Source organism: Coturnix japonica, chromosome 1 (genome assembly GCF_001577835.2).
Source record: "Coturnix japonica isolate 7356 chromosome 1, Coturnix japonica 2.1, whole genome shotgun sequence".
Lineage (NCBI taxonomy): Eukaryota > Metazoa > Chordata > Aves > Galliformes > Phasianidae > Coturnix > Coturnix japonica.
Window position 1 is genome coordinate 139,755,382 of NC_029516.1, and position 12,096 is coordinate 139,767,477.

The following is a 12,096-nucleotide window of genomic DNA, read 5'->3' on the forward strand; positions in this document are numbered from 1 at the left end:
ATTTATCTATTTATCTATCTATCTATCTATCTATCTATCTATCTATCTATCATCCATCTATCTATCTATCTATCTATCTATCTATCTATCTATCTATCTATCTCTATTTATCTCTCTCTATCTATCTCTATCTCTCTGTCCATTGGCCATCAAAGGAATCTAGGCAGACCACTTAAGCAGGTTAGAACAGAGTGAAAGGGAATGAGTTTTGAAGAGGACATAGCAAATGTAGAGGAATTGTGAAGTAAAATGCCATCCTGGAGAAAAACATCCTCCTTGGAAAATTAGTATGTGAATTCTGATCTTAAGTGCTGTGAAACAAACAACAAATAAATGAAAGCCATGAACGTGGAGTTTGAAGGATCTGGGATTACATACACCTTTGTGTTCAGTACGTATATGGGACTGTGACTCAAGGTTCCTTACTTGCCATAGATGATTTCTGTTACCTTAGATGTCTTATGCCTTGTCTTTAAGGATCTCTTATTTTCTATTGTAGATCATACCTTTTGTAAAAAACAATAATTAAAACAACAACAACAACAACAACAAAAACACAGATAATTACTCTGTTATGCCATTCCTTTGTCTGAAGAAGGGTGGTAACATTGTCCATCAGCCTCACGTGGATATTGAATCAATTCAGAAACCCAAACTCAGTTCAGTTATTATGTTGATTCTCATAGTAAAGCTCATGAATTATAGGTAAACCTGATAAACGCGAAGAGTGAAGAGAAAGAAGTTTTACTGCTTTCTTTGCTCTCTTTTTGCTTCCTCTACTAGGGCCAAAATGAATTGTTCATGACTATAATCCTAAGGGTGAGATAACAGGTGACTTCTGATATTTGAGTCTTGAATTGTGTTGAGTCTTTGAAATACAGCCTTTAACATGGCCATACTTCACATGTGATGCCTGAACTTCATGTTAGACACAAAACCAAAGATTTTTATCCCAGTGCTGCAAGTGCATTCCTGCAAGCTACCCTTTGTACCTTGAGGGAACATCTTTAACTTCACTGAGGTTCCATGTGGATGTTGAGGTAGTACTGGTGTGCTGTTATGCCTGGATTGCTTCACCTGTGATGGGAAAACCTTGTGATGGGAAAAATATGCTTTTAAATTTCTTTTTATTTTAAGCTTTCATGACTGAGTCCTTTAGCAGTGACGCAAGTAGGTGATACTGATTACCTTTCAAGAGGTAGCAGGTAGGTATGCCATAATTAATTACACAGGGCAGATCTAATGGGCGGTATGGCCATGGACTTTGGTCTCTTCTTTTACATGGGCACTGGTGTTCAGCTGACTGTTGGTAAAACACATGGACATGGCAGTAGTACACATTAGCTCCCTGACCTGTCTCTGTCTAGGGTTAGATGAGTGCTAGCAGGTCAGGCATGTATAGCGTGGGTTGGAGGGGGAAAAAAGCAAAATACTGACTTAATTACCAAGTTGGCTCATTCCTGATGCAACAAAAGAACAAAACAAAACACACACACACACAAAAAAAAAAAAAAAAAAAAAAAAAAAGCCACACCAAGAAAACTTATGCAATGACCATGTAATTAGTAACGGTAATCAAGAAGAGTTTAGGAGGAGACCTACTTTTTATTCAGACACAACAAAGTTATCTTTGCTGTAGAGCAAGTCAGAGATGAATTCAGAAGTTAAAACTTTAATTTTCTTCAGTGTTTTTGTATTTCATAGTGTACTTTGTGTTGGTCTGTTACTCTTAAGTTCTTGTTTCTTTGAAAATACTCCTCATAGAAGAGCATATTCACTGACTGCAAGCAGAGGAAGATGAAGATATTAGTTTGCTGTGTTTTTATAGTCTTCTTAAGTCCAGAAGATGATGTGTTATGTTTCACAGCAATGTCCATCCTTCTAAACCTTAGTTTTACCTGTTTTTGGTTTGTTTTCTTGGTTTTACTTAAAATTTCTGAGGGCTGAAAATAGCATCTAAGCATCTTCCCTTCCCTTCCCTTCCCTTCCCTGGCCCTACATTTCCTTACCAGTAGAACAAAATATCATAACATGTCTACAGGAATCCCCAGAATGCTGACAGTAAATGGCTTGGTTTTGAAAACCTATATGTGGAAAACTGCACAGAGGGGACTGATAGAGCTTTACTGGAGTAGTGCACCTGAATGATATTGCTTAGGTGCTTGAGGGTTCACAGAATCAGACTGTAATTGTGACAGATGACAGATGTTAAGAAATTAAGTAAGGATAGACTTCTAGAAATCTGTTTAAGATATTTCTGTTTCCATTTGATTCACATGGATGACAGAGAAGTGATTATGTCCAAGAAAATGTGGAGTTGGAGGAGGTACAGCACTCTAGCAAATACCCATTACAAGGAAAGATGTTCAGCAAAGAATACCAAGAATGGTGTTTGAGTGGCAAAACTAAATGCTAGTATTAGGGGAAGGAAAAAAGATCAAATGAGGGTTTCTAGCTTAAATGATAGCTTTCCTTATGTGTTAGTGGCCTTGGCCACATAAACTCTACCAGCGTAGTGTCAGTGTACTGTGTCCAAAGAGAGATTTGTAAAATCGTTTGTTGCTTTAAAGCCATATTCTTTAGGTAGACTTTTTTCCTGGTTCAAAGTTATTATGAAATGGCACCTTTTGTTCAGTTTCTTTTTCTCTGTTTCTTTATTTTTCTCTGTCCTTTGCTCCCTCCCTTTTTATTTGAGGGGCTGTCATTAGACGAAAAGAAGCACTTTTTTTCCTTATACTTCTCCAGGTGACTGATAAAGGGGGGAGGAGGAGAAAAAAAATCTTCCTTTCTTTTCTCCCCCACTTCAGGCCTCAATTATTCTATATGCTTTGAAGAACCATGTAGCTTAACTGCAGGAATGGCCTGATTTCTTTCGTGAAAGTGCCTTGCAGTGCTCTTCCCCAAACTGCTTGGTGCACTGAAGTCTTTATTTTGTGGTAAGAGAATGAAGTACAGAATTATTTGGAGAGTTAAGGAACAAAGACCAGGAAACTAAGGAAGTAGAAAACTTAAGAATTAAAGGGGGATACTGCCATCTAGAGTTGAGACTTCTTGTTGATTATGTTCTCAGGAGTAGCATTTGAATAGTGCATTTGTGGAAACAATTGTAGAGAAAAACCTGTCAGAGCAATAGAATTGCTTCTTTTGCTTTTAATTTCAGTGAGAATAGTTGGAGCCTATAAACATATTTTGAACTTTATTGTGTGCTTTTTAGTGTACAGATAGTCCGAGTATGTTGGTTCTGATTCACATTTTCTAATTGCCTGTAAAAATTTAGAAATGCCACAGATGATGCATGATTAGAAAAATGATGACTTACAAATAAGTAAAAGTGCACAGGAGTTGCAACAATAAAAACTTGCAACAATAAAAACTTGCAACCAAACTGGATACTGATCACTAAGACTGAAAGCATTTCCTTCATTACTTCAGTCAGTAAAGATGCCATTTCCATTTATATTTATGATACCTCTAGGATTTGCTGTAATATCAAACACCAACATGTAGGCTTAACTTTCTTTTAAAATCTGTAAATATTATCATAGTGTTGTCGAACCTCATATTTTACCTGGTGGTCAAATTGCATGAATATCAATCTGAAGTGATGTGTGTATAAAAGCAAACTAAGCTGGTTAGATCCTGTCGTTCCTTTCCACAACCTTATGATTTTATGATTCTGTGATTCTCTGTGGTGCTGCAGAATTTTCTTTATCTCCTTTGTCACCTTCCTCAGATGTCCCAACAGCTTCAGCCCCTCAGCCCCATGTGTTACACAGCACTGAGAAGTTAGAACGCACATCAGGTGGTAGCATGCTGGATGGAACTGGGAGAAGGGCAGGCAGGTCAAAACGATACAGTGCAAGGTTGTTTGGATTAAGGCTTACGAATCACAGAACTGTTTGCTTCTTTATTACAGTCCTTTCCCCTTCTAATTACATTTAGAAATCAAAATGTATTACCTTAATCTGGACAACATGGAGGTTTTTTGCACCTTATAGTGGGGCAGCAGCAGACACTCTGTCATGTGTGATGCCCTCATTTGCCTTGTCCCCATTGCTGCTCCCTCTGGTTGCCCAGATTCACAGCCCCAAGAGAACAGCTGGCAGTGAGTCCTTCAGGGTGGAGATTCTCTCATGCAAAGGGCTACTCTCCTCGGTCCCAGCATGGCAGCATGCCACCTGGGATATGAGATATGGCATTCGATACCTACAGGCTAACAGACTCTTTCCATCTCAATTATCTATGAATGTCCCATTCCTAACATAGACTGCAGAGTGGTGGAACAGACTCATTCCCCTTGGTGGGTCACGCCATCTCAGTATAGAGGTGCTGGATGTGGCAAGGGAAGGAGGACAGCCATGAGCTGAAGCAGAGTAGGGCTGTGTTCAGCTTCCTGCTGGCTGCAGCTCAAGTTGCACTACATGGTTTGGTGCTGTGTACTATTAGGATAGGTACATTCTGCCACTGCAGTATTGTGCTGTCTTTACATCCCTAGTCTCTCAGGGATCAGACTTGGGACCAGTGCTTTTCAACATCTTCATCAGTGACACAGATGATGGCATCAACTGCACCCTCAGCAAGTTCTCAGATGAAACCAAGCCAAGTGGTGCAGTTGATACATTGGATGGAAAGGAAACCATCCAGAAGGACCTGGACAGGCTGGAGAAGTGGGCCCATGAAAACCTAATGAGGTTCAACAAGGCCAAGTGCAGGGTGCTGCACTTGGGCCAGGGCAATCTCAGGTATTTATACAGACTAGGGGAAGATCTCCTTGAGAGCAGCCCTGTGGAGAAGGACTTGGGGGTCCTGGTGGACAAGAAGCTGGACATGAGCCAGCAGTGTGCACTTGCAGCCCAGAAGGCCAATTGTGTTCCGGGCTGCGTTAAAAAAGGGGTGGCCAGCAGGGAGAGGGAGGTGATTGTCCCCCTCTACTCAGCTCTTGTGAGGCCTGGGGCCCCCAGCACATTAAGGACATGGAGCTCTTGGAGTGGGTCCAGTGGAGGTCCAGTAAGATTATCTGAGGGCTGGAGCACCTCTCCTGTGAGGAAAGGTTGAGGAAACTAGGATTGTTTAGCTTGGAGAAGGCTCCAGGGAGACCTCATTGTGGCCTTCCAGTACTTGAAGGGAACATATAAGCAGGAGGGAGAACAGCTGTTTACAAGGTGATTATTGATAGGACAAAGGGGAATGGTTTAAAACTGAAGGAAGGGTGATTTGGGTTAGATAGCAGGAGGAAGTTTTTCACCCAGGGGGTGGTGACACACTTGAACAGGTTGCCCAAGGAGGTTGTGGATGCCCCATCCCTAGAGGCATTCAAGGCCAGGCTGGATGTGTCTCTGGGCAGCCTGGTCTGGTGGTTGGTGACCCTGCACACAGCAGGGGGTTGAAACTGCATGATCTTTGAGGTCCTTTTCAACCCAGGCCATTCTGTGATTCTGTGATTCCCTACTTCCAGAGTCTTGAAATGACTGCTTGTTAATTAGAAAAAAGGGTTTGAGTTAGTTTATGTATTTCCATTCTCCATATAAAAGGCAGTGTTTTAAGTAGCCTCCATTTCATTTGTGTTGTTTGCTACTCTTACTTCTCAGCTATTCCATTTTTTGTCTTTGTCTTTTAGTGAATTAAATACGTAAAAATGCTTTGTGTTCAGGAACTGCCTTTTAGCTACATATATATTGACATTTGTGTCTACACATGCAGCACTACCTTATTTAAAATCAAAAAGTGTTCTTCCTTTTCTTGGGCTCTGTCTGTGTTTCTCTGACCTCAGAAAAGAAAGGAATCTGATTCTGTTTTCATGGAAGTTCAGTTTAGGATCAAACATTTCACACCCTTTGATAAATCTGCTCAGCCACTTTTTAAAAAGAAGGCTGTCAAAAAGTGCTTTATAGTTTTCTTTTCCTCACTTCTTTGAATTTTCCTGTCTTGAAAATAACTGCACACTCTTTAGTAGTTTTGTCTTTATCAGTTTTTCCCCAGAATGCTTTTGTCTTGTTATTGCAGCCCAGACAGAAACATTAAGAAGAACTTAAATTCACAAAGTACTTGAACTCTTTTTACATTCACCTCCTTTGAACTTCTTCATCTCCGTGTTTAATTCTTAGAGCTAATATGAAACCCTGGCACTGTATCTTTCTTTCTACCTTGCTCTATTTTCCACAGTTCTGAAAGGAGAAAGAGACTTAAGACAGTTTACTCGCAGTATTTTGCTTTGTAGTTGCTTCAGTTATGAAGATTCACCAAAAACTTTCCAAGGATCTGGACTTTGTGAGTTGTTTTTATGGATCCTTCTGGATTAAAATACTGTACTTGTTGGTCTGACATGATTACCTCCTCCAATCTCTTTTTTCTTACTTCTCTGCTAATAGAGTTTTAAACCAACACGATGGTTCTGTTTATTTTTGTATTTGGGCACAGGTGTCCCAGAGTTTATAAGCAGTTTGCTTGTATACTCTGATAGATTTATAGAACTTATAATTTATGCATTATGGAAGAAAACACAGAGTGGAAAAATATTCTGCATGGGAGATTCTGCTTTTTTTTTTAGATTTCTGGATGCTTTCTTCATTTCTGTGATGGTAGTTTTACCCACCCTCACATACAATGGTTTTTATGTATGACATCCACAGTGTAATGTTGTTATGTTACACCATTGCCATGCTTCTTGGCTGAGAGCAAAATGTTATTTCATGGAACAGTGCTGCATTCAGTACATTTACAGATCTGAACAAGACCTGAGAAGGGTAGCAAACTGCTTAGATTACTAGAGGGGATAGCTAAGAGGACAGAGTAAAGGAGTTAAATATGTACTGCTTGGCTAAATAGTAATCAGGGGAGTGTAGCATCATGTCTTAGAAATGCAGAGGCGAGAAGATGGAACAAGAAGGAATCAGTAAATACTACAGGAATGTATTAGGTAAAAGCAGCAGCAGCAGATGAATTTCATCTGCTTCAGTTTAAAAATGTTCTGCCAGCAGTTTTAGTTTGCATCACAACATGTGGTGGGGAAAAAAAAACAACACAGCAACATCTTTCTGATATTTAAATGAATTAGGAAAATATTTTTTACAAAGATACTTTATGGATAGAAACCAGAAGAAAGTATGACAGTGTGCTCTGCAATCTCAGTTTGTTGGGTGATAAGTTTGGGGTTCTCCTAATCTAAATGTAATAAGTTGTCTGCTCCTTTTTTTGGATGATTTATAGTACCTATTTCTTTCTCTTGTCAACACGTCCTATAGGACCTTTGTTACTACTGACAAAGTCTGCTTACAGTTGCCTCCTGGAAAGAAGATGAGGTGTCAGGTGGAGTGTATTCAAAATTCTGCTACACTGCAATTTCTTTTGTCTGTGAAGGCCAACAAAGTGTGACCCATGCTGTGCTCATGCCTCCTTGTACTCCTGTTAATCTATATTTCTTTATCAGTTGTCAGGCTGATAATCTGCACAGTGTTATTTGGAGGCCTAAACCTATTCAGAACTGCAAAGGAAGTAGGAAGGCTTGGGTGAAATTACATCTCCATGCAAATTAGTAGCAGCTACCTAGGTGACGTGACCCAGAATTAGCCCCTGAGATAGTGATCTGTTAGTAGAGCTATCTTCATTTTAGAAGGTGGCTGTTCTGCATATTGTAACTTGAGCCATTAGAAAATTTCTTCTTTTAAAAAGTTCAAAAAGTTTGTTTTCTTTATATATTTACTGAACAGCTCTTCACCAAGATGCCCTGTTAGATACCCTATTAGCTCAAGCAAATAAATATTTATATTACTATGTCTCCATTTAAATAGACACTACTGTCCTTGAAATGTCAAATATAATATGACATGTCAATTATTGTATGTCAAGCGCATGATGTATTTTCAGCCCCTGTTGATTTAGATGGGTTTTGACGTGAGCTTGACGTATTATAATGGGGCTTCTTCAGTTCAGTGAATGTCTTGAAAACAACATTGAATGGCACATAAATCACCGCACCACCTTTCTCAGGACATTTGCCAGAATACGAAGGGGAGGCTTTGCACTCCTTCTAGGCTTTGGCCAATAATGACTCTCTTGTTCCAGATCTGGGAGCTTGCAGTTTCTAGCTGGTTTGTTAACAGAGCAGAAACAGTCAGATCACAAGCTGTTATACTCAAAGATTTTTTAATCATTGCTTTAGGACAAGAAGATTTAACATTTTCTAAAAAGTCATTTATAAATCACATACCATTTGGCTTGTGTTTTGTCCAGCGGTGTGTGTGCAATGCTGTAGGACTGTAGGACTAACCACGGTGCAGCGTAACCTGTTCCTTACCGTGTTCACCCCAAGTGTGCATCTAGGCTAAGGAACTATGAACATTGTTTCAGACATTAAGTAGCATTCACTGACTGCTGGTAGAATCAGACATTAGAGGATATTATGTTTTGAATTTTTTGTTCTGTATGCGTTGGTATTGTATTAGTTCTATTTAGAAACTAGTATTTACTGTTCTACTTGAAAATCATAGGTAAGTTGGAGCCCCTTGTTACTGTACTTGTACAAGCATGTGGTTAGATTCAGCCACTACCCAAAATGGTAATAAATCAAAGGTGGTGAGATGAGGAAGAAGGAAGGAGGAATGATATATGGTAGTACCCCAGTGTTTTCAAACTGAGACGTAAAACACAGATTGAATAAGGGGTGGAACTGAGGTTATCCAAGAGATATAGGTTGCAGCATTGTGGAGTCCCACCTTGTTCTTCTGATGATCTTTGCTATTAGAGTGTAACATGTTGCTTTAATGGGAAGCTGTGTGTTTAATTCAAATATACATTTGAAGGACACTGTTGAGTAGTACAGTAACTGAAATAATGTGAGACTTTGCAGTAGTGATGTGCATCATAGTGGCTTTTACATACACTGGTTTTAGATGGGTAGTTGGGCTCCAGCACTTCAGGACAAAAACCCTCACCCACAGCACATGTATCTACACCACATCTCCCCTCTAAAGCCCAGTGACAGAACTGGAAACAACCTGTTACAGACAGATTAATAGTGGGCATTTTTTGTTGTTGCTTGATTCTTTGTCATAAAAATGAGATAGCAGAATTTAGCATCCCAGTGTTAAATTCAGAGAAGTGCAGCATGCAGTAGCAGTTTGGCTGATACTCTATAATTTTACATACCAATTCCCTGCCTGCCCTGCCTTTCTAGAAGATGTCTGTCAGACTTCTAATATGAAGAGCCATGAGTGGTCTGCCAGCCTGACCACGGGCCACTGAAAAGGTTAAAGATGTTCTGAAAATGACTATAATTTGCTGAACACAAAACACATTGAAATCCTGACATCTCAATTTTGTAGGCCAGCGAACACAGCCTTGTAATGCTGATAACTAACGCATTGGCAGAAGCTTTGGAGCTTTATTCTGGGCTGTGTGTTCCTGTTTGTATGCTCTGTGTACCTACCCTGTGTATGGCAAGCAAGTACTTCCTTTGGCACAGGTTCTTCTATGATGTATTTAATTCACATTTTTGCTTTAAAAAAAAAAAAATATATATATATATATATACATATATATATCAGTATTCCTTCCATTTGTGTAGCAGGCTGCATTTGAGTAGCCCAATATGAGACTTCATTGAGAAGTAGATCTTATGGCTGATGTTACAGCTAATAAAAAGAATTCCAAATGGACATCCATTTATCCAAGCAAAGAAGGACAATGTGGGCTTGGAAATGAGAATTTGCAGAGAGGATTAAGGAGCATAATTGGAGTAAATGTATTTACTGCAGTAGTATTTCTGGGGAAAAAGAAAAAGAAAAATATATGCAAACACTTAACATTAGGTGTATGTGTCAAGCATGACACTGAATGAGGTTGTCCAGAAAATCTGTGGTTGCCTCATAAGAGCTGGGTTAGGTGGGTCTTTGAGCAGCCTGGCCTAGTGGAAGGTCTTCCTGCCTCTGGCCAGGGGGCTGGGATGTTTGATTGCTTCCAAGCCAAACCTATGTATGATTTAGTTCTGTTACCTAGATTCAAACTGATCAGGAATTTTCCCAGTGAGCTGCCTCTGAGCAACTCATTGCTGTGACCCCCAGTTCAATTTGTGATAATAGTCCTCTCTCTATCCATCCCACATGAGGTAAAGGAATACAAGAGGAAAGAAATAAAAGCTGCAATGGGACGGGTGAGCCTACCTCTCTACTCCCCCTAAAACCTGTTTTCTGCCTGCTGTGTAGGTGTCATGAAGTACTTTAAACAACAGCCCCACACCTTGGGGTTCCAGCTGGTGTCAGCAGGGACCCCATTTCCAGGCTGCAGGGTCAGACGTGTAGCATGTCTCATTCAGGCCATCATTCTTGATAATTGCAGTTATCTTGTCTGACCTTAAGCTGAGTACCTGTCTGATTTCTCCACCTGCCCAACACTATCTCTTCGTAGCTACAGCAATATCATTCTGTCATGCTGAGAGTGAGTTTTATTTTTCTTCTCTTTTTTTTTTTTTTTCCTACATGTGCCTCTTCCAAAATGAACTATTGTGCCTGTGAAATGCTTTGATAATTATCCTTTCTTACTTCAAGCTAAGGCTGCAAATGTTTTAGGAAATTATGGAGATTTTTGATCTTGAAAGTTCTGGTATGTTCCATCCCATTTAACAAAACAAAACAAAACAGCATATGTGCAGGGTTGAGTTTTGCAAGATTTTGACAGACTGATTTCTCCAGTAAAAGCTTGATTGTATGCACATCGGTTGTTCTTAATTACTAAGCTGGCAGTACTGGTTGGTGCTTTATCTGATGAGTGAGACTGTCTGTAAGATCTCAACATGTAAGCAAGCAGAGATTTTAATAAACGAGGGATAAGAAGATATCCAGAAGTGGTGGTGGGTATTGACTGATTGATTGATTTTAAGAGGATATTCTAATGAAATTCTGTTTAGTACTATTTTAAAGTAGTCGTGATGTGTTTTTAAAGCTTTTTATATTTTTTTAATCAAATGTTAATTCTGTTAAGGTACACTCGCTGTTTCTTCTGCAGAGCAAATTCTGTCTGTAAAACCACTCCAGGGAAGGTCTGTGGTCATTTGTTTTATGGTGTTTTCTCACTGTGTTTTCCACTGGAAACATCTGTAGCTATATCTTATATGAGGGCAAAAAGTGGTGGTTACTGATTGAAGCTCTTAAGCCAAAGACGCTGTTGCTTGAAAATGTAGGAGATTGGTGCTTTCAGGGTAGCAACAGAAATTCCGGAGACCAGTGAGCTGCATCCTGGGTCAGCGCAACTGGTTTTGAGTATAGATTAACGCATAGGAAACTTGAAGCAAAACAAGAGGCCTCTGGATCAGTGCTCCTGACCATGAGTTTAAGATACTTGAAATTCAGAACACGCTCTTCTAGACACTCAGATCTGTTGACCTACCTTTGGGACTTGAAAACTGCACTTGGCAGAGCACTAATGAGCAACATGCATAAATTAGCAAGGTTAACGGAGTGGGCCATTATTACAGTCCCTTGGTTTTCAGCACTGTAGGAGATGCAGGAGGGAGGGAGGGACATGCCCAGTGAAGAGACAGCAGCAGGCAGACAGATGTGCTTCGCTTCTGTGTGAGTTTCCCATTGTAACTGCATGTGCTTTAAAGTGTGAAAAGAAATGAGGGTGATAGTAGTGTAAAATATAAATACAGCAAATGATAACAAGGCCATAGAAATATAGAGTATATAGAATATATAGAAATATGTTTAGCACTGAGTAGAACCAGTAGTGTCTTGTGGATGAAAGGGGTCTGATACATGTTTCTAAGGCATCTGCAAGAAGTCCATGCAAGAAATTCAGTTGGTGATTGGATGATGCTTCTAATCATATGGAAAGCGAGTTCCTACCTTCTTCATTGAGACAGTTACAAATTAAAGGAAAAAAAATGTAGTATCAGAAAATTGTGACTACTGAATCTCTTGTCAAAAAGGCTTCGTCTGACTACAGTAGTATTCAAAGACTACCAGTTCTCTCTCTGTTTCAGCAGCATTTTTTCAAAATATTTATAATATATTATAATTATATATACCATAAATAATACTTGTGGAATAACACTAAATAAAATTTCATACAGCTGCAAGCGTACAGTTCCATCTGTTTGCT

General features: G+C 39.5%; 1 protein-coding gene across 7 annotated transcripts in view; it reads left to right on the plus strand.

Annotated features, from left to right (window-relative positions):
- KLF12 (Kruppel like factor 12) overlaps positions 1–12,096 on the plus strand; it is a 261,902-nt gene that overhangs the window by 213,208 nt on the left and 36,598 nt on the right. The window lies entirely within an intron of this gene.